Below are 26,822 nucleotides of genomic sequence, written 5' to 3' on the forward strand. Positions count from 1 at the left end.
TTATAATCCATGTTGAATCTACAGCCACTGGTCACACATCTCTTACATTATAGCACTCTGAATTTAAAACACATTAAACTAGAAAGGTCTCTGATAGGCCAGGTCGTTGGTCATGGTTTAAAACTCATGTTGGGTGTGCGTAATCTGTGGGAAGTATTTGTCTCTGATGTCTTGGTACAGTGGACAGACAGTATGTGTCTCTGATGTCTTGGTACAGTGGACAGACAGTATGTGTCTCTGATGTCTTGGTACAGTGGACAGACAGTATGTGTCTCTGATGTCTTGGTACAGTGGACAGTATGTGTCTCTGATGTCTTGGTACAGTGGACAGACAGCATGTGTCTGATGTCTTGGTACAGTGGACAGACAGTATGTGTCTCTGATGTCTTGGTACAGTGGACAGACAGTATGTGTCTCTGATGTCTTGGTACAGTGGACAGACAGTATGTCTCTGATGTCTTGGTACAGTGGACAGTATGTGTCTCTGATGTCTTGGTACAGTGGACAGACAGTATGTGTCTGATGTCTTGGTACAGTGGACAGACAGTATGTGTCTCTGATGTCTTGGTACAGTGGACAGACAGTATGTGTCTCTGATGTCTTGGTACAGTGGACAGTATGTGTCTCTGATGTCTTGGTACAGTGGACAGTATGTGTCTCTGATGTCTTGGTACAGTGGACAGACAGTATGTGTCTGATGTCTTGGTACAGTGGACAGACAGTATGTGTCTCTGATGTCTTGGTACAGTGGACAGACAGTATGTGTCTCTGATGTCTTGGTACAGTGGACAGTATGTGTCTCTGATGTCTTGGTACAGTGGACAGTATGTGTCTCTGATGTCTTGGTACAGTGGACAGTATGTGTCTCTGATGTCTTGGTACAGTGGACAGACAGTATGTGTCTCTGATGTCTTGGTACAGTGGACAGTATGTGTCTCTGATGTCTTGGTACAGTGGACAGTATGTGTCTCTGATGTCTTGGTACAGTGGACAGTATGTGTCTCTGATGTCTTGGTACAGTGGACAGTATGTGTCTCTGATGTCTTGGTACAGTGGACAGTATGTGTCTCTGATGTCTTGGTACAGTGGACAGTATGTGTCTCTGATGTCTTGGTACAGTGGACAGTATGTGTCTCTGATGTCTTGGTACAGTGGACAGTATGTGTCTCTGATGTCTTGGTACAGTGGACAGTATGTGTCTCTGATGTCTTGGTACAGTGGACAGTATGTGTCTCTGATGTCTTGGTACAGTGGACAGTATGTGTCTCTGATGTCTTGGTACAGTGGACAGACAGATTTACACAATTGACAAATTAAGGTTGGTGAGGGGTGCGTTAAAACGACCGGATTAAGGTTGGTGAGGGGTGAGTTAAAACGACCGGATTAAGGTTGGTGGGGGGTGAGTTAAAACGACCGGATTAAGGTTGGTGGGGGGTGAGTTAAAACGACCGGATTAATGTTGGTGGGGGGTGAGTTAAAACGACCGGATTAAGGTTGGTGGGGGGTGCGTTAAAACGACCGGATTAAGGTTGGTGGGGGGTGAGTTAAAACGACCGGATTAAGGTTGGTGGGGGGTGAGTTAAAACGACCGGATTAAGGTTGGTGGGGGGTGCGTTAAAACGACCGGATTAAGGTTGGTGGGGGTGCGTTAAAACGACCGGATTAAGGTTGGTGGGGGGTGAGTTAAAACGACCGGATTAAGGTTGGTGGGGGGTGCGTTAAAACGACCGGATTAAGGTTGGTGAGGGGTGCGTTAAAACGACCGGATTAAGGTTGGTGGGGGGTGAGTTAAAACGACCGGATTAAGGTTGGTGGGGGGTGCGTTAACTCGACCGGATTAAGGTTGGTGAGGGGTGCGTTAAAACGACCGGATTAAGGTTGGTGGGGGGTGCGTTAAAACGACCGGATTAAGGTTGGTGAGGGGTGCGTTAAAACGACCGGATTAAGGTTGGTGGGGGGTGCGTTAAAACGACCAGATGAAGGTTGGTGGGGGGTGCGTTAAAACGACCGGATTAAGGTTGGTGAGGGGTGCGTTAAAACGACCGGATTAAGGTTGGTGAGGGGTGCGTTAAGGGTTGGGAGAGGGTTAAGGTTAGGTTTAGGTGTGCTGCCCCGTGGGAGGTTAGGGTGAGGGTTAGGGTTAGGTTTAGGTGTGCTGCCCCGTGGGAGGTTAGGGTTAGGGTGAGGGTTTGAAATAGGTTGTAGGACTAATGACTGGTCTAATCAATGACTAGTCTAAACTAAAGGTTTTATTTTCTCACCACAAACTCTCCTACGCCATAAACAAAATAGATCAATTGTAGATCTGCTATTTTCAGCATGAATCCAAGTGTAACATGACTAATAGTGGATCTCTTGTCCACTAGTCCCTTCCTGACATTTTGTAGTTTACATTTTTTTATTATTTTAATGTATATTGATTGTTTTTTGATTTGTTGACGAAATTGTCAATATATTTAGTCTTAGTTTTAGTCGTCATAGCTTATAGTTTTCACGTAGTTTTTGCAAGTGAAAAAAGGAAGTCGACGAACATTTCTCGTCAGTTTCAGTCGACGAAACGAAATCAATACTTTTAACTTGTACTGTTTTAACCTGTACGGCGACCTTGAGTGCCTTGAAAGGCGCCTTATAAATAAAATGTATTATTATTATTATTATTATAATACTGGTTGTAGCCGTAGAGCCCGTCCTATTGGCCAGGGGTGCGTGTAATGCAGAGCCTATTAGAATAGGTGCATGCAGGCCATGATGCGTCCTATTGGCCAGGGGTGTGTGTAATGCAGAGCCTATTAGAATAGGTGCATGCAGGCCATGATGCGTCCTATTGGCCAGGGGTGTGTGTAATGCAGAGCCTATTAGAATAGGTGCATGCAGGCCATGATGCGTCCTATTGGCCAGGGGTGCGTGTAATGCAGAGCCTATTAGAATAGGTGCATGCAGGCCATGATGCGTCCTATTGGCCAGGGGTGTGTGTAATGCAGAGCCTATTAGAATAGGTGCATGGCGGCCATGATGCTTTTGCGGCCACATTAATTCACTAACGACGCACAGCCACTCCCCTGACAGAAAGGCCGGGGTGGTCGGTTTATTTTAGTTCTTATATGAAGCGACCTAAAATCGCCCTATGGAGATTTCACTGCAAATAAAAAAAAGACATGAACCTGTGACAGTGTATTGGCGCCCTCTATAGGTGAATAGGTGAAGGTAACCATGACCTATTTCAGCATTTTTCAATATGTTCAGCCACTGGGATTTCTGACCTTTGATATGTTGTTACTAACAAACAAGTTGAAGGAGTTTCGAGCAACTTAAAACTGTGGTGTTGGCATAAGCCCGAGTAGACGATAAAATGACCAACATTTTTTTTTAAAGACACCCCGGGTCGCCGGTGTTGTGGTACGGGCGCCCTAGGCTGCAATGGTTCGAATCCCGATCCTGACGACCTTTGCTGCGTGTTACTCCCGAGTCCCCATATGCTGTGAGTTACTGTCCTTCAATAAAGGCATAAAAGCCCCAAAACATAAATCTTAAGAAAGAAAACAAGAGTAAATCCTTTGAATGAAATGTTACATGTCCAGTTATGAATATTAATTCACTGCTTCATCTTATGAAATCTCATCTTTATTGTCCCACTGGGGACAAGTCCCCACCACAAAGATGTTATGCGTAGGACCCTGTGTGTAGTCAGTCATAACTAGATGTTATGCGTAGGACCCTGTGTGTAGTCAGTCATAACTAGATGTTATGTCTATAGGACCCTGTGTGCAGTCAGTCATAACTAGATGTTATGTGTAGGACCCTGTGTGCAGTCAGTCATAACTAGATGTTATGCATAGGACCCTGTGTGCAGTCAGTCATAACACATTACTGTTTATGTATTAGGGATGGGTCCGATTAATCGATTATCGTTAATAGGACCCGAAATCGATTATGAAAAATAATAATCGATAATTTTTTTTTGGAAAGGCAATATTGTCATCCAAACAGGACAGGGCTATAGGCCTTCCAAAGTCTGCTTGGGATGTGTCTGTGTAGCTGCATGACTGAGAGGAGTGTGAGTGACTGAGTGTGAGTGGAGATTGATTCCAGATACAGGTTTGGAGGATTTAGCAGGTGTTGGGAATTTACCTAATCAGGCCTAGGCTGGGGTTGCTACGGTGATAAATTGGCTCAACACTGGTCCAGGGACCACCAGTGGTCCTCATTTAAAAGATGGAGTTAGTAACCAAATGGACCCTTATTAACTCTCAAGAGTTAAAATTATTGTTAATCATCTACATCAGGGGTTCCCAAACGTTTTTGACTTAGGTACCACTTGGGGGGAAGATTTTTATTTATTTGTAGGATTAAAAAAATATCTTAACCCTCTAGCACCCAGAGTTGCTTTTTAGCAACAAATTTAATTTAATTAATTACTAATTTATTTATTTTTTTCTGTTCTTTTTTCACCTAAACGTCATCAGTGATGTTCATTGCAATGCCATTTCAATGCCATTGGTCATGATATTTGCATATAAACACCCCCCACAGAGGCTGAAATTCACACAAATAAAAAATGTCTGGACTCTGTGCGATTTTGAACATTTTTTAACCTAAGACTTTTGACCTTTACCCTAATTAAAAGTAGGTAAAATAATTGTAATATGTTTTTTTGTGATCATTAGAATGTCTAGAACATGTTTTACTCATTATTGTGAAAGATATCCCCCAAATGTAAATTATTAATTTATTATATTATTATATAATTATTATATAATTATTATAAATTTTTCATCAAACATTATTTTTTTATTTTTTTTAACATATTTTTTTGTGTCAGTCCTAGTAGTACAAAGTAGTAGTACGGTTGAAATCAATTTTTTGCAAGTAGAAATTAATGCGGGTGTTAGAGGGTTAAAAAAAAAAAAAAGCCCCCCCCCCCCCCCCCCCCAAACGATTAATCGATTAATCGTTAATTAATTTGATTATACAAATCGATTTTCATTTTGGACACATTTACACATCCCTATTATGTATCATAAAACCCCCCCAAAGGCTCGCTGCCTCGCTCTGAACCTGAACAAACACTGATTAAAATACTAAGTATGATGTAGACCAGGGATAACCAACCAGGGGTTCGCGATCTACCAGTCGATCGCGGGAACGTTTCCAGTCGATCGCGAAGTGTTAGACCCATTGGAATAATGTCAGTGCCGCTCGTCACATGCAAATTAATTGTGAGCAGAGCGCTGTGGCTCTGAGTTTGAGAATAGACCCCATCGTCCAAGGGTGTGTGTGCGTGTGTGGTGGGAGGGGTGGTATCTTAGCAACACTGAATGACCTGTCCCATTGGTCGTGTGCTCGTATCATGAGCCAATGGCTGCAGCTCTGAGCTTCCCAGACCCAGGTTCACATACTACACTACACAAGCCGTAAAGAGAACTGACAGGTCAGCCACAGGGCTGCTACCATATTAGCAGCTGTGAGCGCTCTTCTCTTCTCGTGAAGAAAGCAGGACAGAGTTGTCAAATAAATCCCGCCGTCATTCATACTGTATTTATTCTCCGACCCGACATTAAAATACGGAACAACGTGTGTTCATTACGGGGCTCGTGACAGGCTGCAGACACAGATAGATAGATAGCGCCGCTGCTCCTTCAGTTTTCGTCGTTCGTTGTTATAATATTTTTTTATTATTGGGATTTGATCATTGATGCAAATTCTAAACATATGGATGCAGCTGCAGAAGTTGTGTTGCTTAAAGGAATGCATAGTTGCGTTCTCCTCAACTGCTGCGCACTGTGCGTAGCAACAACAAAAATATAAAAATGAGAAAAATATACTGAATATACCAGTCTGCAATGCAAACTAATAGGCGAGTGCACTCCAGGGCATATGCAAAGGGAAAGAATGACTTCTGTCCGTTACAATAATCAATGCTACAGTTTGAATTCTGTACACATGCACACATAGAGCAAAAAATATGATAAATATGAAATATGAAAACTTGTTGAAGTACAACACATGAGTCAAGTAGCTGCTTTTGTATCAAACCCTTTCCTCTTTACTGAGCCTACTGTCATTGAACTGCTGTCCGATAAAATGCAGGATGTGTTTGCATTAACTTCAGATATTTAAATGGAGATTATTGGATTAGTAAGTGACTGTCACCTGCAGGTCAGAGCTAAAGAGAAGGAATTTTGGTCTCTTGTGAGCAGAGAAGTATCCCCTGATTGTGTCGTGTGCACTGAAGCTGCATGCCTACTTTGGTTGCACGTACTTATGTGAAATGGCCTTTTCACAAATGAAAATAATAAAATCCAAGTTTAGAACTCGTATGACTGACTCACATCTTAATGACACCCTCAGACTGGCAATCACTAAATATGAACCAGATTTCAAAACGCTTGCAGATAAAGTGCAGTCACAGCAGTCTCATTAAAGGTGGGCTGACCCTGAGAGTATGTCACCATATCTGTGCAAATATATATGTTCATGTTATGCCTATGTCATTTGAACATCTGCCAATGTGAATATTCATTGAAATGAGAAACAAAATATTTCTAATACTAATTATTTCTAATTTGTCTTAATATTATTTGACATTGATAATATAACTTACTATAAGTATTTATTCTAATTTAAGCTTTAGTCTTTGTGTGGATGTGTGCACATGCATTGAGCCTGTCAGAAATAGCAAAAAAACAAGTGTTTTTTCTAACACGTTTTAGTGGTAGATCTTGGCTTACAATTGGGAATAAAATGGGCTCTTGGGCTTGAAAAGGTTGGTTACCACTGATGTAGACCTACAAGTCATCAAATGTTTGTTTGGATCTTTACCCGTCATGAATCCTGTCCGCCCATGGTGCTGTAGGCTACTGTAGACTTTGGACTGGATAAAAAATGACTCCTGTGTCCAGACAGAGAGAGAGAGAGAGAGAGAGAGAGAGAGAGAGAGAGAGAGAGAGAGAGAGAGAGAGAGAGAGAGAGAGAGAGAGAGAGAGAGAGAGAGAGAGAGAGACAGAGACAGAGACAGAGACAGAGACAGAGACAAAGACAGAGACAGAGAGACAGAGACAGAGACAGAGAGACAAGGAAAGAGAAGGGGTTAGGTTGTCAAACTGGTTACCTGGTTCACACAAACAACTGATCATGACACGTCTACACAGAATGTTGATGAAAACAAGACAAATGACGGCCCTTCACACATTGAGAACGGTTGTATCTGGTGTGTCTTATACTAAGCCCTTCACACATTGAGAACGGTTGTATCTGTCTATCTAGATCTAGATAGCACAAAGTGAGAAGACTTGCTTTATAGCTAGATGTTCACACTTTGTTGTGTATATATAATTCTCAATTCAATGACATCCGTCTCTCTGTGCGTCTTACTGTGAGCACAGTTTCAGTTTTCAGCACAGTTTTCACATGGCGTGCGCCAATGCCAGTTGGTACCACAAGGTGGAGCACTGCTCCCTCCCTTACCCATATCTCTCTCACTCACTGCATGAATTGAAATGCTAAAATGGGCCATCTACCCTGCATGTTTTTCCAGCATCAGTTCAAATGTTTTGGTAGGATATAAGCTAGCCCCATATAATAATAATAATAATAATAATAATAAAACTTTATTTGTATAGCACCTTTCATGACATGAAATGCAGCTCAAGGTGCTTTACAGAGCAATGACAAAAACAAGCAAGGCAAAGACATTAAAAAACAAGCAGTAATGCAATACAGTGAGGACATGAATATATGTGGTATTAATTAATTAATATATCTTAAATAACTATATAGTGTGACGTTACTTTGTCTCTCGGCTGGGCAAACATGTCATGACTTGTCATGAGCAGGCTAGGAATCTCAGAATAGCCAGTGGCCACTAACTAGTGACCACAAACAAATGGTTGGGGGATGTTTGCCATGTTAGGACAATGGCAAACATCCCCCAACCATTAGTTTGGGGGATGCACCTATACTGTGTTCCACACCCTGGGCCCCTCGCACCGCGGTTCAGAAACGGCGCATGTTTCCACAATACACGCTTCTTACTCTTTTCTGCACAATGAATCCAAAACGTGAAGGGGCAGAAAGCGTTTACACTAATTCAACCTTAGCAACGCCAAAGAAAATCCAACTAGCGATTTGAACCGAGCCGAGTCTTTTGTAAGTCGCTGCCATGTTTATCAAGGAAGTCGTGCGTGTGCGCGTGCACGTCGAGTGTAACTTTATTTAACTGTTATTCCTTTTTTCATAGAAGTGTGTATTTGTATGTCATGTCTTTATATGTTCAGAGATTAATTGAAAATGGAGGATAATTCAACAGATAAAATGCCAAGGGGCTTGTCTTTGGTGTACAATACAAATTATATTGTACTTTCAAAGCAAAGTTCTTTAAGGGAAGTGGACTAAGCCAAGGACTTGTTTACAGCCACACCCTGCTCATAGAACATTTCATGGTAGGGGTTCTAAAGTACATTTAACCTTTATTTGTTTTCTTATAAAAAGGACAACGTCTTCATTTTCAATGATGCTGAGATTACAGAAGCCAAGTGCACACAGGCTAATAATATCGAAAATATTTAAGGATAGTGTTGGGATATTTCGCACCTCTTAAATAAGCACCATTACTTTAAGAGTGTGCAGGGGCTGTGCTCATGCAGCAAGGTCACGGAGTGACAAGAAAGAATAGATTGTTAGTATATAGCTTTGGGAAAAAGAGTGACACGTCAGAATTCTCCAGGGACGACACGCGTCGGCACTGTGCTTCGAGGGGCCCTTCGATCTGCGGACTGATATGATCGAATCTGATTCGTGATGTATACAGGTCGTATCTGCTTTCATATGTGTATTTGCTGTTCATATGTATATCACATTACCATTCAATTTGAGATAATTATGGGCAATCAATAAATGCCAGATCGTGTGAATCCATGATTTTGAGTGTACAGCCTGTTTATTGGACTATTAGATAACCCTCTCACAGGATGGCGCAACAATAGGTAGCTGTTGCTTACCGGTAGTTTAAAAAGTAAAGTATTCAATATTCAGAGATACATGTAGTAGGCTTATTGTTAATGTTAACCACAGGTTAAGTGTTTACACAACATACTAACAGCATAAAGTATCTTTTATAAATACCTGTAGACCTTGTTGAGCAGAGCAGAGCTGGCCGGAGAGTAGAGGGAAATGATCCAAGATGATCTGTGTGGGTCGGAGGAATGAAAGTGTCTCGTTTCGTCCTTCCCCCGAGAATGAATAAGCCTAAACTAGATTGAAGGGGGAAGGGAACGAGACACTTCCGTTCCTCCCACACTACAAGAGCAGATCTGATGGCTTCGACGTTTAAAGACAGGACAATCCAGCCTGCATGGTGACAGAGAGAGAATCATGCAGACCGCGTCCATCTTAGTTACCATATATTAAAGTTAATGGCAAGGCGCTACCTATAGGTGCAATGGAAGCCCATTCATCCAAACAGAAAAGTCCTCTCTGGTTGTATTAAACAACGTCAAACTCACCAACATTGCAGCTGTAGGGAAAGCTTGAATTATCCTCTTTCTATCCTCAAAGTGTTTGTTTCATGTAGTGTTCATGGACTAAGGTATAACATTGTAGCTTTGTCTGTTTTTCTCTTTTTTCCTACTTGTTTCTCGTTGTCTGTGTTTTGTTTTTGTTTTTTTGTTTGTTTAATTTTCTTTTCTTCTTCTATAAATGTAATTTGTTCGTTTTGTTTATATGTTGATTGTTATGCATATCTTCAACAGTATTTTGGAATACACAAGGATAGGCACTTAAGCTTTAAGCTTCTGCCTATGCCTTTTCCATCACCTAAAAATAAATGTTAATAAATAAATGTTTTTGTGTAATGTCTCCCCTCTGAAAGATCGAAATAAACTATTCATTCATTCATATCATTATATTTACATGACTGTATAGTTTATGACAGCTACTGTATAGCTATTGTTGTGTATTGGCGCCCAGGCATATAGGCATTATACAGTAGGCATATATATATAGATAAATAGAGTTGGAGACACACTCTGGGAGAGATATGGGGAGAGACCCAGTAATCTGACTGCCTCCAACTAAAACAGTGGGAGGAACTCAAAGTGGGCATGCAGAGGGATCATTTCACAAACCAAGCCACCCTTCCCCCTCAGAGGTAAAACAGAAGTTAGTAGCCTACTATGTTAAGGTGGTTTCATCATGTCATAAAGACACATAATAATACACCTGTGTTTACAACCACTACACACTGATACAGGTGAGGTCATGTATTCCACATTGAGATATATGGAGTTGTGGGTTAGATGTAGTCTTATAGTCCATGTTAAAGGGTGAGTTAAGATATTGTATGAGCATGGAGTGATACTAAGGGGAGAGCTAAGGAATGCTCTGTCCAGTGTCCAGGCCTGGGTCATACAGGTCAGGGAGCCAGGAGGATCACTAGAAACAAAGACCTTTTGTTGGGTTGGTAAAATATGATACAGGCTATGTCCCAAATGGTGACCCAGGGCAGAAGGCCTATATATTGATATGGCATCTGGCCGGACGAGAGTCAAGCAGGATAGGGAGCCATGAGGTGATTAGAGCAAAGGCCTGGGTATAATACATCTGAACACAAACACACTCTGACACACACACTGACACCTATACAAATCTATACACATGCACGGGATTGGATGTGTGAGACTCAGTATATAGGAGCCTCGTGGTAGGACGAACGGGGCTTCTCAGAGAATATTGGGTCCTGTTTGGTCATGATTGTGGCAAGCTCATTGGTGTTCTTAAAATAAACTCAACATGAGAAAGAAAAGGACACTGCCTGGACCCTCTCTTTTTTATACAACCTGCCTGGTATATCCTCCACCATTATGAACATTAATATACCACACTATACCACTGTACTACTCCATCAATGCAGGATTATAGCATTATATTTACATGACTGTATAGTTTATGACAGCTACTGTAGCTGCTGCATCAGTCACTGCTTCATAATCAGTTGGCTGACTGGAACGTTTCCTAATACCAATGATGTAGTCTCTCAAGACAGACTGTTGGGGGCGCTGTTTTTCCTTTCCTTTTGCCAATGGGTTCCCAGATTGCCCATGATGCATTGTCAACTAAATATTTCCCTGAACAAACAAACCAATTATTTAGGCAGTCTTTTCAAGTTATTGATCAACTTTTTCTTTAGCTATAGCAACAGCTGGTGTTTTCTTTGTGAACTTATTGCGAACGCAGTGAGCACTTACTATGAGACCTAGCAGATCATGTCTGTGTGTGTGTGTGTGTCTGTCTGTGTCTCTGTCTGTCCCGCTTTTGTGCCCATATATGGAGCTGAGTGATTACGTCACCATGACTCATGCAGCCATAACCATATAAGGAGTCCCCAAAGCAGCTATACGTCCAAAACCCAAATATGTATAGGAGCTGCGTTCGCTTCCCGCGTTTGCGCGTCTTACTGGTTATAATAACGTATAGTCAGCCATTTAGTCTTGGGTGGCACCGTGTATTGTATTATCGTTGCATCTGCTACCCATAAATACAGCTCAACTACTTTACAACCTCGGATGGGGATGTGATGATGGGGAGTCATCAGTCCTCCTGCCATGTGTTCACCGACCCGGGCAAACAAGCCTGAGTCCTTCAGGTGTAAGATGACAATTTACAATGTAGGCATTTATCAGACGCTCTTAATCCAGAGCGACTTACATTAAGCAAGAACAAAAAGCATGGGGAATACATCACATAAAAACGTATTTATCATGAAACATGCGTAAGCTAAGAAAGTAACAGTGGAATATCTATAATGGTAAAGCCATGGAAGACCAGTCAAGTAATCAGGCCTCACTCACACGTATCAAACTAAGGTCACATTCTCACCTAATACTTCGGTAGGTATGGGCGGGGAAACTGGGGTTCTTGGGGAAATAGGGGCAGGAGCCTATCTCCTGTTTCTGTAGCCATGAGGCCCATAGGGGCAGGAGCCTATCTCCTGTTTCTGTAGCCATGAGGCCCATAGGGGCAGGAGCCTATCTCCTGTTTCTGTAGCCATGAGGCCCATAGGGCAGGAGCCTATCTCCTGTTTGTGTAGCCATGAGGCCCATAGGGGCAGGAGCCTATCTCCTGTTTGTGTAGCCATGAGGCCCATAGGGGCAGGAGCCTATCTCCTGTTTCTGTAGCCATGAGGCCCATAGGGGCAGGAGCCTATCTCCTGTTTCTGTAGCCATGAGGCCCATAGGGCAGGAGCCTATCTCCTGTTTCTGTAGCCATGAGGCCCATAGGGCAGGAGCCTATCTCCTGTTTCTGTAGCCATGAGGCCCATAGGGGCAGGAGCCTATCTCCTGTTTGTGTAGCCATGAGGCCCATAGGGGCAGGAGCCTATCTCCTGTTTGTGTAGCCATGAGGCCCATAGGGGCAGGAGCCTATCTCCTGTTTCTGTAGCCATGAGGCCCATAGGGCAGGAGCCTATCTCCTGTTTCTGTAGCCATGAGGCCCATAGGGGCAGGAGCCTATCTCCTGTTTCTGTAGCCATGAGGCCCATAGGGGCAGGAGCCTATCTCCTGTTTCTGTAGCCATGAGGCCCATAGGGGCAGGAGCCTATCTCCTGTTTGTGTAGCCATGAGGCCCATAGGGGCAGGAGCCTATCTCCTGTTTCTGTAGCCATGAGGCCTATAGGGCAGGAGCCTATCTCCTGTTTCTGTAGCCATGAGGCCCATAGGGGCAGGAGCCTATCTCCTGTTTGTGTAGCCATGAGGCCTATAGGGCAGGAGCCTATCTCCTGTTTCTGTAGCCATGAGGCCCATAGGGGCAGGAGCCTATCTCCTGTTTCTGTAGCCATGAGGCCCATAGGGGCAGGAGCCTATCTCCTGTTTCTGTAGCCATGAGGCCCATAGGGGCAGGAGCCTATCTCCTGTTTGTGTAGCCATGAGGCCCATAGGGGCAGGAGCCTATCTCCTGTTTCTGTAGCCATGAGGCCCATAGGGGCAGGAGCCTATCTCCTGTTTCTGTAGCCATGAGGCCCATAGGGGCAGGAGTCTATCTCCTGTTTCTGTAGCCATGAGGCCCATAGGGGCAGGAGCCTATCTCCTGTTTCTGTAGCCATGAGGCCCATAGGGGCAGGAGCCTATCTCCTGTTTGTGTAGCCATGAGGCCCATAGGGGCAGGAGCCTATCTCCTGTTTGTGTAGCCATGAGGCCCATAGGGGCAGGAGCCTATCTCCTGTTTGTGTAGCCATGAGGCCCATAGGGGCAGGAGCCTATCTCCTGTTTGTGTAGCCATGAGGCCCATAGGGGCAGGAGCCTATCTCCTGTTTCTGTAGCCATGAGGCCCATAGGGCAGGAGCCTATCTCCTGTTTCTGTAGCCATGAGGCCCATAGGGCAGGAGCCTATCTCCTGTTTGTGTAGCCATGAGGCCCATAGGGCAGGAGCCTATCTCCTGTTTGTGTAGCCATGAGGCCCATAGGGGCAGGAGCCTATCTCCTGTTTCTGTAGCCATGAGGCCCATAGGGGCAGGAGCCTATCTCCTGTTTCTGTAGCCATGAGGCCCATAGGGCAGGAGCCTATCTCCTGTTTCTGTAGCCATGAGGCCCATAGGGCAGGAGCCTATCTCCTGTTTCTGTAGCCATGAGGCCCATAGGGGCAGGAGCCTATCTCCTGTTTGTGTAGCCATGAGGCCCATAGGGGCAGGAGCCTATCTCCTGTTTGTGTAGCCATGAGGCCCATAGGGGCAGGAGCCTATCTCCTGTTTCTGTAGCCATGAGGCCCATAGGGCAGGAGCCTATCTCCTGTTTCTGTAGCAATGAGGCCCATAGGGGCAGGAGCCTATCTCCTGTTTCTGTAGCCATGAGGCCCATAGGGGCAGGAGCCTATCTCCTGTTTCTGTAGCCATGAGGCCCATAGGGGCAGGAGCCTATCTCCTGTTTGTGTAGCCATGAGGCCCATAGGGGCAGGAGCCTATCTCCTGTTTCTGTAGCCATGAGGCCTATAGGGCAGGAGCCTATCTCCTGTTTCTGTAGCCATGAGGCCCATAGGGGCAGGAGCCTATCTCCTGTTTGTGTAGCCATGAGGCCTATAGGGCAGGAGCCTATCTCCTGTTTCTGTAGCCATGAGGCCCATAGGGGCAGGAGCCTATCTCCTGTTTCTGTAGCCATGAGGCCCATAGGGGCAGGAGCCTATCTCCTGTTTCTGTAGCCATGAGGCCCATAGGGGCAGGAGCCTATCTCCTGTTTGTGTAGCCATGAGGCCCATAGGGGCAGGAGCCTATCTCCTGTTTCTGTAGCCATGAGGCCCATAGGGGCAGGAGCCTATCTCCTGTTTCTGTAGCCATGAGGCCCATAGGGGCAGGAGTCTATCTCCTGTTTCTGTAGCCATGAGGCCCATAGGGGCAGGAGCCTATCTCCTGTTTCTGTAGCCATGAGGCCCATAGGGGCAGGAGCCTATCTCCTGTTTGTGTAGCCATGAGGCCCATAGGGGCAGGAGCCTATCTCCTGTTTGTGTAGCCATGAGGCCCATAGGGGCAGGAGCCTATCTCCTGTTTGTGTAGCCATGAGGCCCATAGGGGCAGGAGCCTATCTCCTGTTTGTGTAGCCATGAGGCCCATAGGGGCAGGAGCCTATCTCCTGTTTCTGTAGCCATGAGGCCCATAGGGCAGGAGCCTATCTCCTGTTTCTGTAGCCATGAGGCCCATAGGGCAGGAGCCTATCTCCTGTTTGTGTAGCCATGAGGCCCATAGGGCAGGAGCCTATCTCCTGTTTGTGTAGCCATGAGGCCCATAGGGGCAGGAGCCTATCTCCTGTTTCTGTAGCCATGAGGCCCATAGGGGCAGGAGCCTATCTCCTGTTTCTGTAGCCATGAGGCCCATAGGGGCAGGAGCCTATCTCCTGTTTCTGTAGCCATGAGGCCCATAGGGGCAGGAGCCTATCTCCTGTTTGTGTAGCCATGAGGCCCATAGGGCAGGAGCCTATCTCCTGTTTCTGTAGCCATGAGGCCCATAGGGCAGGAGCCTATCTCCTGTTTCTGTAGCCATGAGGCCCATAGGGGCAGGAGCCTATCTCCTGTTTCTGTAGCCATGAGGCCCATAGGGGCAGGAGCCTATCTCCTGTTTGTGTAGCCATGAGGCCCATAGGGGCAGGAGCCTATCTCCTGTTTGTGTAGCCATGAGGCCCATAGGGGCAGGAGCCTATCTCCTGTTTCTGTAGCCATGAGGCCCATAGGGGCAGGAGCCTATCTCCTGTTTCTGTAGCCATGAGGCCCATAGGGGCAGGAGCCTATCTCCTGTTTCTGTAGCCATGAGGCCCATAGGGCAGGAGCCTATCTCCTGTTTCTGTAGCCATGAGGCCCATAGGGGCAGGAGCCTATCTCCTGTTTGTGTAGCCATGAGGCCCATAGGGGCAGGAGCCTATCTCCTGTTTGTGTAGCCATGAGGCCCATAGGGGCAGGAGCCTATCTCCTGTTTCTGTAGCCATGAGGTCCAAAATGATGAGAAACGAGGGTAACTTTTTTTTTCAAAATTTCAAAAAAATATGGGCTATAACCCATCGTTTTTTTCATTTTGTCATTTTTGTCAAATCGTCAAAAATGATGAAAAACGGCGTGCTATAGTATGCCGTACCATATGGGCTATAGCCCATGGTCCAAAATGATGAGAAACGAGGATAACTTTTTTTTCAAAATTTCAAAAAACATGGGCTATAACCCATCGTTTTTTTCATTTTGTCATTTTTGTCAAATCGTCAAAAATGATGAAAAACGGCGTGCTATAGTATGCCGTACCATATGGGCTATAGCCCATGGTCCAAAATGATGAGAAACGAGGATAACTTTTTTTTCAAAATTTCAACAAACATGGGCTATAACCCATCGTTTTTTTCATTTTGTCATTTTTGTCAAATCGTCAAAAATGATGAAAAACGGCGTGCTATAGTATGCCGTACCATATGGGCTATAGCCCATGGTCCAAAATGATGAGAAACGAGGATAACTTTTTTTTTTCAAAATTTCAAAAACATGGGCTATAACCCATCGTTTTTTTAATTTTGTCATTTTTGTCAAATCGTCAAAAATGATGAAAAACGGCGTGCTATAGTATGCCGTACCATATGGGCTATAGCCCATGGTCCAAAATGATGAGAAACGAGGATAACTTTTTTTTTTTTTTTTTCAAAAAACATGGGCTATAACCCATCGTTTTTTTTATTTTGTCATTTTTGTCAAATCGTCAAAAATGATGAAAAACGGCGTGCTATAGTATGCCGTACCATATGGGCTATAGCCCATGGTCCAAAATGATGAGAAACGAGGATAACTTTTTTTTTCAAAATTTAAAAAAACATGGGCTATAACCCATCGTTTTTTTCATTTTGTCATTTTTGTCAAATCGTCAAAAAGGATGAAAAACGGCGTGCTATAGTATGCCGTACCATATGGGCTATAGCCCATGGTCCAAAATGATGAGAAACGAGGATAACTTTTTTTTTCAAATTTTCAAAAAACATGGGCTATAACCCATCGTTTTTTTAATTTTGTCATTTTTGTCAAATCGTCAAAAATGATGAAAAACGGCGTGCTATAGTATGCCGTACCATATGGGCTATAGCCCATGGTCCAAAATGATGAGAAACGAGGATAACTTTTTTTTCAAAATTTCAAAAAACATGGGCTATAACCCATCGTTTTTTTCATTTTGTCATTTTTGTCAAATCGTCAAAAATGATGAAAAACGGCGTGCTATAGTATGCCGTACCATATGGGCTATAGCCCATGGTCCAAAATGATGAGAAACGAGGATAACTTTTTTTTCAAAATTTCAACAAACATGGGCTATAACCCATCGTTTTTTTCATTTTTTTCAAATCGTCAAAAATGATGAAAAACGGCGTGCTATAGTATGCCGTACCATATGGGCTATAGCCCATGGTCCAAAATGATGAGAAACGAGGATAACTTTTTTTTTCAAAATTTCAAAAAACATGGGCTATAACCCATCGTTTTTTTCATTTTGTCATTTTTGTCAAATCGTCAAAAATGATGAAAAACGGCGTGCTATAGTATGCCGTACCATATGGGCTATAGCCCATGGTCCAAAATGATGAGTAACGAGGATAACTTTTTTTTCAAAATTTCAAAAAACATGGGCTATAACCCATCGTTTTTTTTATTTTGTCATTTTTGTCAAATCGTCAAAAATGATGAAAAACGGCGTGCTATAGTATGCCGTACCATATGGGCTATAGCCCATGGTCCAAAATGATGAGAAACGAGGGTAACTTTTTTTTTCAAAATTTCAAAAAAATATGGGCTATAACCCATCGTTTTTTTCATTTTGTCATTTTTGTCAAATCGTCAAAAATGATGAAAAACGGCGTGCTATAGTATGCCGTACCATATGGGCTATAGCCCATGGTCCAAAATGATGAGAAACGAGGATAACTTTTTTTTTCAAAATTTAAAAAAACATGGGCTATAACCCATCGTTTTTTTCATTTTGTCATTTTTGTCAAATCGTCAAAAAGGATGAAAAACGGCGTGCTATAGTATGCCGTACCATATGGGCTATAGCCCATGGTCCAAAATGATGAGAAACGAGGATAACTTTTTTTTCAAAATTTCAAAAAACATGGGCTATAACCCATCGTTTTTTTCATTTTGTCATTTTTGTCAAATCGTCAAAAATGATGAAAAACGGTGTGCTATAGTATGCCGTACCATATGGGCTATAGCCCATGGTCCAAAATGATGAGAAACGAGGATAACTTTTTTTTTCAAAATTTCAAAATACATGGGCTATAACCCATCGTTTTTTTCATTTTGTCATTTTTGTCAAATCGTAAAAAATGATGAAAAACGGCGTGCTATAGTATGCCGTACCATATGGGCTATAGCCCATGGTCCAAAATGATGAGAAACGAGGATAACTTTTTTTTCAAAATTTCAACAAACATGGGCTATAACCCATCGTTTTTTTCATTTTTTTCAAATCGTCAAAAATGATGAAAAACGGCGTGCTATAGTATGCCGTACCATATGGGCTATAGCCCATGGTCCAAAATGATGAGAAACGAGGATAACTTTTTTTTTTTAATTTAAAAAAACATGGGCTATAACCCATCGTTTTTTTCATTTTGTCATTTTTGTCAAATCGTCAAAAATGATGAAAAACGGCGTGCTATAGTATGCCGTACCATATGGGCTATAGCCCATGGTCCAAAATGATGAGAAACGAGGATAACTTTTTTTTTCAAAATTTCAAAAAACATGGGCTATAACCCATCGTTTTTTTCATTTTGTAATTTTTGTCAAATCGTCAAAAATGATGAAAAACGGCGTGCTATAGTATGCCGTACCATATGGGCTATAGCCCATGGTCCAAAATGATGAGAAACGAGGATAACTTTTTTTTCAAAATTTCAAAAAACATGGGCTATAACCCATCGTTTTTTTTATTTTGTCATTTTTGTCAAATCGTCAAAAATGATGAAAAACGGCGTGCTATAGTATGCCGTACCATATGGGCTATAGCCCATGGTCCAAAATGATGAGAAACGAGGATAACTTTTTTTTTCAAATTTTCAAAAAACATGGGCTATAACCCATCGTTTCTTTCATTTTGTCATTTTTGTCAAATCGTCAAAAATGATGAAAAACGGCGTGCTATAGTATGCCGTACCATATGGGCTATAGCCCATGGTCCAAAATGATGAGAAACGAGGATAACTTTTTTTTTTCAAAATTTCAAAAAACATGGGCTATAACCCATCGTTTTTTTCATTTTGTCATTTTTGTCAAATCGTCAAAAATGATGAAAAACGGCGTGCTATAGTATGCCGTACCATATGGGATATAGCCCATGGTCCAAAATGATGAGAAACGAGGATAACTTTTTTTCCAAAATTTCAACAAACATGGGCTATAACCCATCGTTTTTTTCATTTTTTTCAAATCGTCAAAAATGATGAAAAACGGCGTGCTATAGTATGCCGTACCATATGGGCTATAGCCCATGGTCCAAAATGATGAGAAACGAGGATAACTTTTTTTTTCAAAATTTCAAAAAACTATAACCCATCGTTTTTTTCATTTTGTCATTTTTGTCAAATCGTCAAAAATGATGAAAAACGGCGTGCTATAGTATGCCGTACCATATGGGCTATAGCCCATGGTCCAAAATGATGAGAAACGAGGATAACTTTTTTTTTCAAAATTTCAAAAAACATGGGCTATAACCCATCGTTTTTTTTTTTTTTGTCATTTTTGTCAAATCGTCAAAAATGATGAAAAACGGCGTGCTATAGTATGCCGTACCATATGGGCTATAGCCCATGGTCCAAAATGATGAGAAACGAGGATAACTTTTTTTTCAAAATTTCAAAAAACATGGGCTATAACCCATCGTTTTTTTCATTTTGTCATTTTTGTCAAATCGTCAAAAATGATGAAAAACGGCGTGCTATAATATGCCGTACCATATGGGCTATAGCCCATGGTCCAAAATGATGAGAAACGAGGATAACTTTTTTTTCAAAATTTCAACAAACATGGGCTATAACCCATCGTTTTTTTCATTTTGTCATTTTTGTCAAATCGTCAAAAATGATGAAAAACGGCGTGCTATAGTATGCCGTACCATATGGGCTATAGCCCATGGTCCAAAATGATGAGAAACGAGGATAACTTTTTTTTTCAAAATTTCAAAAAACTATAACCCATCGTTTTTTTCATTTTGTCATTTTTGTCAAATCGTCAAAAATGATGAAAAACGGCGTGCTATAGTATGCCGTACCATATGGGCTATAGCCCATGGTCCAAAATGATGAGAAACGAGGATAACTTTTTTTTTCAAAATTTCCAAAAACATGGGCTATAACCCATCGTTTTTTTTTTTTTTGTCATTTTTGTCAAATCGTCAAAAATGATGAAAAACGGCGTGCTATAGTATGCCGTACCATATGGGCTATAGCCCATGGTCCAAAATGATGAGAAACGAGGATAACTTTTTTTTCAAAATTTCAAAAAACATGGGCTATAACCCATCGTTTTTTTCATTTTGTCATTTTTGTCAAATCGTCAAAAATGATGAAAAACGGCGTGCTATAATATGCCGTACCATATGGGCTATAGCCCATGGTCCAAAATGATGAGAAACGAGGATAACTTTTTTTTCAAAATTTCAACAAACATGGGCTATAACCCATCGTTTTTTTCATTTTGTCATTTTTGTCAAATCGTCAAAAATGATGAAAAACGGCGTGCTATAGTATGCCGTACCATATGGGCTATAGCCCATGGTCCAAAATGATGAGAAACGAGGATAACTTTTTTTTTTCAAAATTTCAAAAACATGGGCTATAACCCATCGTTTTTTTAATTTTGTCATTTTTGTCAAATCGTCAAAAATGATGAAAAACGGCGTGCTATAGTATGCCGTACCATATGGGCTATAGCCCATGGTCCAAAATGATGAGAAACGAGGATAACTTTTTTTTTTTTTTTTCTAAAAACATGGGCTATAACCCATCGTTTTTTTCATTTTGTCATTTTTGTCAAATCGTCAAAAATGATGAAAAACGGCGTGCTATAGTATGCCGTACCATATGGGCTATAGCCCATGGTCCAAAATGATGAGAAACGAGGATAACTTTTTTTTTCAAAATTTCAAAAAACATGGGATATAACCCATCGTTTTTTTCATTTTGTCATTTTTGTCAAATCGTCAAAAATGATGAAAAACGGCGTGCTATAGTATGCCGTACCATATGGGCTATAGCCCATGGTCCAAAATGATGAGAAACGAGGATAACTTTTTTTTTCAAAATTTCAAAATACATGGGCTATAACCCATCGTTTTTTTCATTTTGTCATTTTTGTCAAATCGTCAAAAATGATGAAAAACGGCGTGCTATAGTATGCCGTACCATATGGGCTATAGCCCATGGTCCAAAATGATGAGAAACGAGGATAACTTTTTTTTCAAAATTTCAACAAACATGGGCTATAACCCATCGTTTTTTTCATTTTGTCATTTTTGTCAAATCGTCAAAAATGATGAAAAACGGCGTGCTATAGTATGCCGTACCATATGGGCTATAGCCCATGGTCCAAAATGATGAGAAACGAGGATAACTTTTTTTTTTCAAAATTTCAAAAACATGGGCTATAACCCATCGTTTTTTTAATTTTGTCATTTTTGTCAAATCGTCAAAATTGATGAAAAACGGCGTGCTATAGTATGCCGTACCATATGGGCTATAGCCCATGGTCCAAAATGATGAGAAACGAGGATAACTTTTTTTTTTTTTTTTCTAAAAACATGGGCTATAACCCATCGTTTTTTTCATTTTGTCATTTTTGTCAAATCGTCAAAAATGATGAAAAACGGCGTGCTATAGTATGCCGTACCATATGGGCTATAGCCCATGGTCCAAAATGATGAGAAACGAGGATAACTTTTTTTTTCAAAATTTCAAAATACATGGGCTATAACCCATCGTTTTTTTCATTTTGTCATTTTTGTCAAATCGTCAAAAATGATGAAAAACGGCGTGCTATAGTATGCCGTACCATATGGGCTATAGCCCATGGTCCAAAATGATGAGAAACGAGGATAACTTTTTTTTCAAAATTTCAACAAACATGGGCTATAACCCATCGTTTTTTTCATTTTTTTCAAATCGTCAAAAATGATGAAAAACGGCGTGCTATAGTATGCCGTACCATATGGGCTATAGCCCATGGTCCAAAATGATGAGAAACGAGGATAACTTTTTTTTTCAAAATTTCAAAAAACATGGGCTATAACCCATCGTTTTTTTCATTTTGTCATTTTTGTCAAATCGTCAAAAATGATGAAAAACGGCGTGCTATAGTATGCCGTACCATATGGGCTATAGCCCATGGTCCAAAATGATGAGAAACGAGGATAACTTTTTTTTTCAAATTTTCAAAAAACATGGGCTATAACCCATCGTTTTTTTCATTTTGTCATTTTTTCCAAATCGTCAAAAATGATGAAAAACGGCGTGCTATAGTATGCCGTACCATATGGGCTATAGCCCATGGTCCAAAATGATGAGAAACGAGGATAACTTTTTTTTTCAAAATTTAAAAAAACATGGGCTATAACCCATCGTTTTTTTCATTTTGTCATTTTTGTCAAATCGTCAAAAATGATGAAAAACGGCGTGCTATAGTATGCCGTACCATATGGGCTATAGCCCATGGTCCAAAATGATGAGAAACGAGGATAACTTTTTTTTCAAATTTTCAAAAAACATGGGCTATAACCCATCGTTTTTTTCATTTTGTCATTTTTGTCAAATCGTCAAAAATGATGAAAAACGGCGTGCTATAGTATGCCGTACCATATGGGCTATAGCCCATGGTCCAAAATGATGAGAAACGAGGATAACTTTTTTTTTCAAAATTTCAAAAAACATGGGCTATAACCCATCGTTTTTTTCATTTTGTCATTTTTGTCAAATCGTCAAAAATGATGAAAAACGGCGTGCTATAGTATGCCGTACCATATGGGCTATAGCCCATGGTCCAAAATGATGAGAAACGAGGATAACTTTTTTTTCAAAATTAAAAAAAACATGGGCTATAACCCATCGTTTTTTTCATTTTGTCATTTTTGTCAAATCGTCAAAAATGTGGAAAAACAGCGTGCTATAGTATGCCGTACCATATGGGCTATAGCCCATGGTCCAAAATGATGAGAAACGAGGATAACTTTTTTTTCAAAAATGTCAACAAACATGGGCTATAACCCATCGTTTTTTTCATTTTTTCATTTTTTTCAAATCGTCAAAAATGATGAAAAACGGCGTGCTATAGTATGCCGTACCATATGGGCTATAGCCCATGGTCCAAAATGATGAGAAACGAGGATAACTTTTTTTTCAAAATTTCAACAAACATGGGCTATAACCCATCGTTTTTTTCATTTTTTCATTTTTTTCAAATCGTCAAAAATGATGAAAAACGGCGTGCTATAGTATGCCGTACCATATGGGCTATATCTTGGAGTTACACTGGACAGGACACTCTTCTTCAAAAAACACCTGGAGAACACAAAAGTCAACACCCACAATAACATCCTGTGAAAACTACTGAACTCCAAGTGGGGCGCAGACCCACAAACAATCCGTGCAACTGCCATGGCCCTGTCTTTCTCTACAGCAGAGTATGCCTGCTCAAGCTGGAGCCGATCACGTCACAACAAATCGGTCGACACAGCCCTAAATGACACCTGTCGCATCATCACGGGATGCATCAAGACAACACCTGTCCCGTGCCTTTATGCCCTAGCCGGCACCTCCCCCCACACATCAGACGACTGTGTATCACTCAAGATGAATGGAGAACACAGAAGATAGACAGTGAAGTTGGGGATGAACGAAGGAAAGTCTGGAATGAAATGATAGAGAACACCTCACACACACATGGTTTCCTTTCGTGGCTGTTTACATTCGAGGGTCGCCGGTCCTCTCGAACGGAACAGTTTAACGTCATGCCCAGGACGAAAAGATATAGAGAACACCAACATGAAAAATAACAGTATATAGCGTTGTCTATATAGCGCGCCGCTCAATGACCTGAGACCATGGACCAATGAACCATGTAAATACAACACATTGAGCAGGGCACTGCAGGGAGTTGAACCCCGTTCCGGTAAACCAGAAGTCCGACACCAGTGCCTTAGTTTTTGTGTTGTTAATTTACAGGTCCAGGTGTGCATACGCATGTGCGCCTGTGCGTGTGTAGGTGCATATGTGCATTTGTGTGTGCACGCTTCAATGACCACTGTTGGACCCCATGGGGATCAAGGACCTCTGGGAGCCACCCATAACGGTCACAGCGAACTCTGTTGCATCACAACTGGTGGCCAACAGTCGTAACCAACACCGCCGCCGACCCACAGGAGAATACCATCGCACAGTGGTATCAGACCAACCACAATCAGCCAACCCTCAAACCAAACCCTTCGACCTAGAAGAACTCGAAACTGCAATGGGAAAGTTGAAACCCGGAAAAGCAGCAGGGATTGATGACATACTGGCAGAAATTATACAGCACCAGGCTGGAACCTAACGCAAAGACCTGGCTCGTGGGGATGGTGAATACATGCATGGCACAGAAAACCATCCCTTCTGTCTGGAGAAAGGCCAAAGTGTTTGCAATCCCCAAACCTGGCAAAGACCCATCATCCCCAAAGAGCTACCGACCCATTTCCCTCCTTTGCATCTCCTACAAGAGAGGCTGCTACTCCAAGGCCTCATGTCACTCATAGACACCAAGCTGACTAAAGACCAAGCTGGTTTCCGTCCCGGCCGCTCCTGTGCTGGACAGAGCTCAACCTCACCCAACACATTGAGGATGTGTTTGAGGGAAAACAAATAACTGGAGCAGCAACTGGAGGGCGAAGCAAGCACGCAGGCAGCTTGTGCTGAGAGAGACAGAGACACAAACCTCTGAACTGTCCACATGCCTCCAGAGACACAAACCTCTGAACTGTCCACATGCCTCCAGAGACACAAACCTCTGAACTGTCCACATGCCTCCAGAGACACAAACCTCTGAACTGTCCTTCCTCATGCCTCCAGAGACACAAACCTCTGAACTGTCCACATGCCTCCAGAGACACAAACCTCTGAACTGTCCACATGCCTCCAGAGACACAAACCTCTGAACTGTCCACATGCCTCCAGAGACACAAAGCTCTGAACTGTCCTCATGCCTCCAGAGACACAAACCTCTGAACTGTCCACATGCCTCCAGAGACACAAACCTCTGAACTGTCCACATGCCTCCAGAGACACAAAGCTCTGAACTGTCCTCATGCCTCCAGAGAGTCCAGAGACACAAACCTCTGAACTGTCCACATGCCTCCAGACACAAAGCTCTGAACTGTCCTCATGCCTCCAGAGACACAAAGCTCTGAACTGTCCTCATGCCTCCAGAGACACAAACCTCTGAACTGTCCACATGCCTCCAGAGACACAAACCTCTGAACTGTCCTGCACATGCCTCCAGAGACACAAACCTCTGAACTGTCCACATGCCTCCAGAGACACAAACCTCTGAACTGTCCACATGCCTCCAGAGACACAAACCTCTGAACTGTCCTCATGCCTCCAGAGACACAAACCTCTGAACTGTCCACATGCCTCCAGAGACACAAACCTCTGAACTGTCCTTCCTCATGCCTCCAGAGACACAAAGCTCTGAACTGTCCTCATACCTCCAGAGACACAAACCTCTGAACTGTCCACATGCCTCCAGAGACACAAACCTCTGAACTGTCCACATGCCTCCAGAGACACAAACCTCTGAACTGTCCACATGCCTCCAGAGACACAAACCTCTGAACTGTCCACATGCCTCCAGAGACACAAACCTCTGAACTGTCCACATGCCTCCAGAGACACAAACCTCTGAACTGTCCACATGCCTCCAGAGACACAAACCTCTGAACTGTCCACATGCCTCCAGAGACACAAACCTCTGAACTGTCCTCATGCCTCCAGAGACACAAACCTCTGAACTGTCCACATGCCTCCAGAGACACAAACCTCTGAACTGTCCACATGCCTCCAGAGACACAAAGCTCTGAACTGTCCTCATGCCTCCAGAGACACAAACCTCTGAACTGTCCACATGCCTCCAGAGACACAAACCTCTGAACTGTCCACATGCCTCCAGAGACACAAACCTCTGAACTGTCCTCATGCCTCCAGAGACACAAACCTCTGAACTGTCCACATGCCTCCAGAGACACAAACCTCTGAACTGTCCTCATGCCTCCAGAGACACAAACCTCTGAACTGTCCTCATGCCTCCAGAGACACAAACCTCTGAACTGTCCTCATGCCTCCAGAGACACAAACCTCTGAACTGTCCACATGCCTCCAGAGACACAAACCTCTGAACTGTCCACATGCCTCCAGAGACACAAACCTCTGAACTGTCCACATGCCTCCAGAGACACAAACCTCTGAACTGACCACATGCCTCCAGAGACACAAACCTCGGAACCGTCCAGCATTATGAAACCACTTCCTCCAAATGTTATACTTTGGCTATTCAAAAATAGCAAATCTACAAGCTGCACATCTGCTATTTTTTAAATGTTTTGAAAACTATTTGTAAAAATATTGAATTTCTAAAAATAATTATTCTCTGATCTGGGGGTCCCTGGTACAACACATGTTCAGATGAGGGTCCCTGGTACAACACATGTTCAGATGGGTTTCCCTGGTACAACATAATGTTCAGATGGCAGTCCCTGGTACATCACATGTTCAGATGCGGGTCCCTGGTACAACACATGTTCAGATGGGGGTCCCTGGTACAACACATGTTCAGATGGGGTCCCTGGTACAACACATGTTCAGATGGGGGTCCCTGGTACAACACATGTTCAGATGGGGGTCCCTGGTACAACACATGTTCAGATGGGGGTCCCTGGTACAACACATGTTCAGATGGGGGTCCCTCGTACAACACATGTTCAGATGGGGTCCCTGGTACAACACATGTTCAGATGGGGGTCCCTGGTACAACACATGTTCAGATGGGGTCCCTGGTACAACACATGTTCAGATGGGGGTCCCTGGTACAACACATGTTCAGATGGGTTTCCCTGGTACAACACATGTTCAGATGGGGGTCCCTGGTACATCACATGTTCAGACAGGGGTCCCTGGTACAACATAATGTTCAGATGGGGGTCCCTAGGGTACAACATAGTGTTCAGATGGGGGTCCCTGGTACAACATAGTGTTCAGATGGGGGTCCCTGCTACAACATAGTGTTCAGATGGGGGTCCCTGGTAC

The 26,822-nt window shown here is 42.8% G+C and overlaps 2 long non-coding RNA genes across 2 annotated transcripts in view; one reads left to right on the top strand and one right to left on the bottom strand.

The window, feature by feature from the left end:
• Positions 1-26,822, top strand: part of LOC308311099 — a 59,847-nt gene that overhangs the window by 2,347 nt on the left and 30,678 nt on the right. The gene's annotated exons all lie outside the window — the stretch shown is intronic.
• LOC308311100 overlaps positions 1-26,822 on the bottom strand; it is a 59,952-nt gene that overhangs the window by 2,331 nt on the left and 30,799 nt on the right. The window lies entirely within an intron of this gene.

This window comes from Protomyctophum bolini (assembly GCF_963924005.1).
Source record: "Protomyctophum bolini genome assembly, chromosome: 23".
In the NCBI taxonomy this organism is placed as follows: Eukaryota; Metazoa; Chordata; class Actinopteri; order Myctophiformes; family Myctophidae; genus Protomyctophum; species Protomyctophum bolini.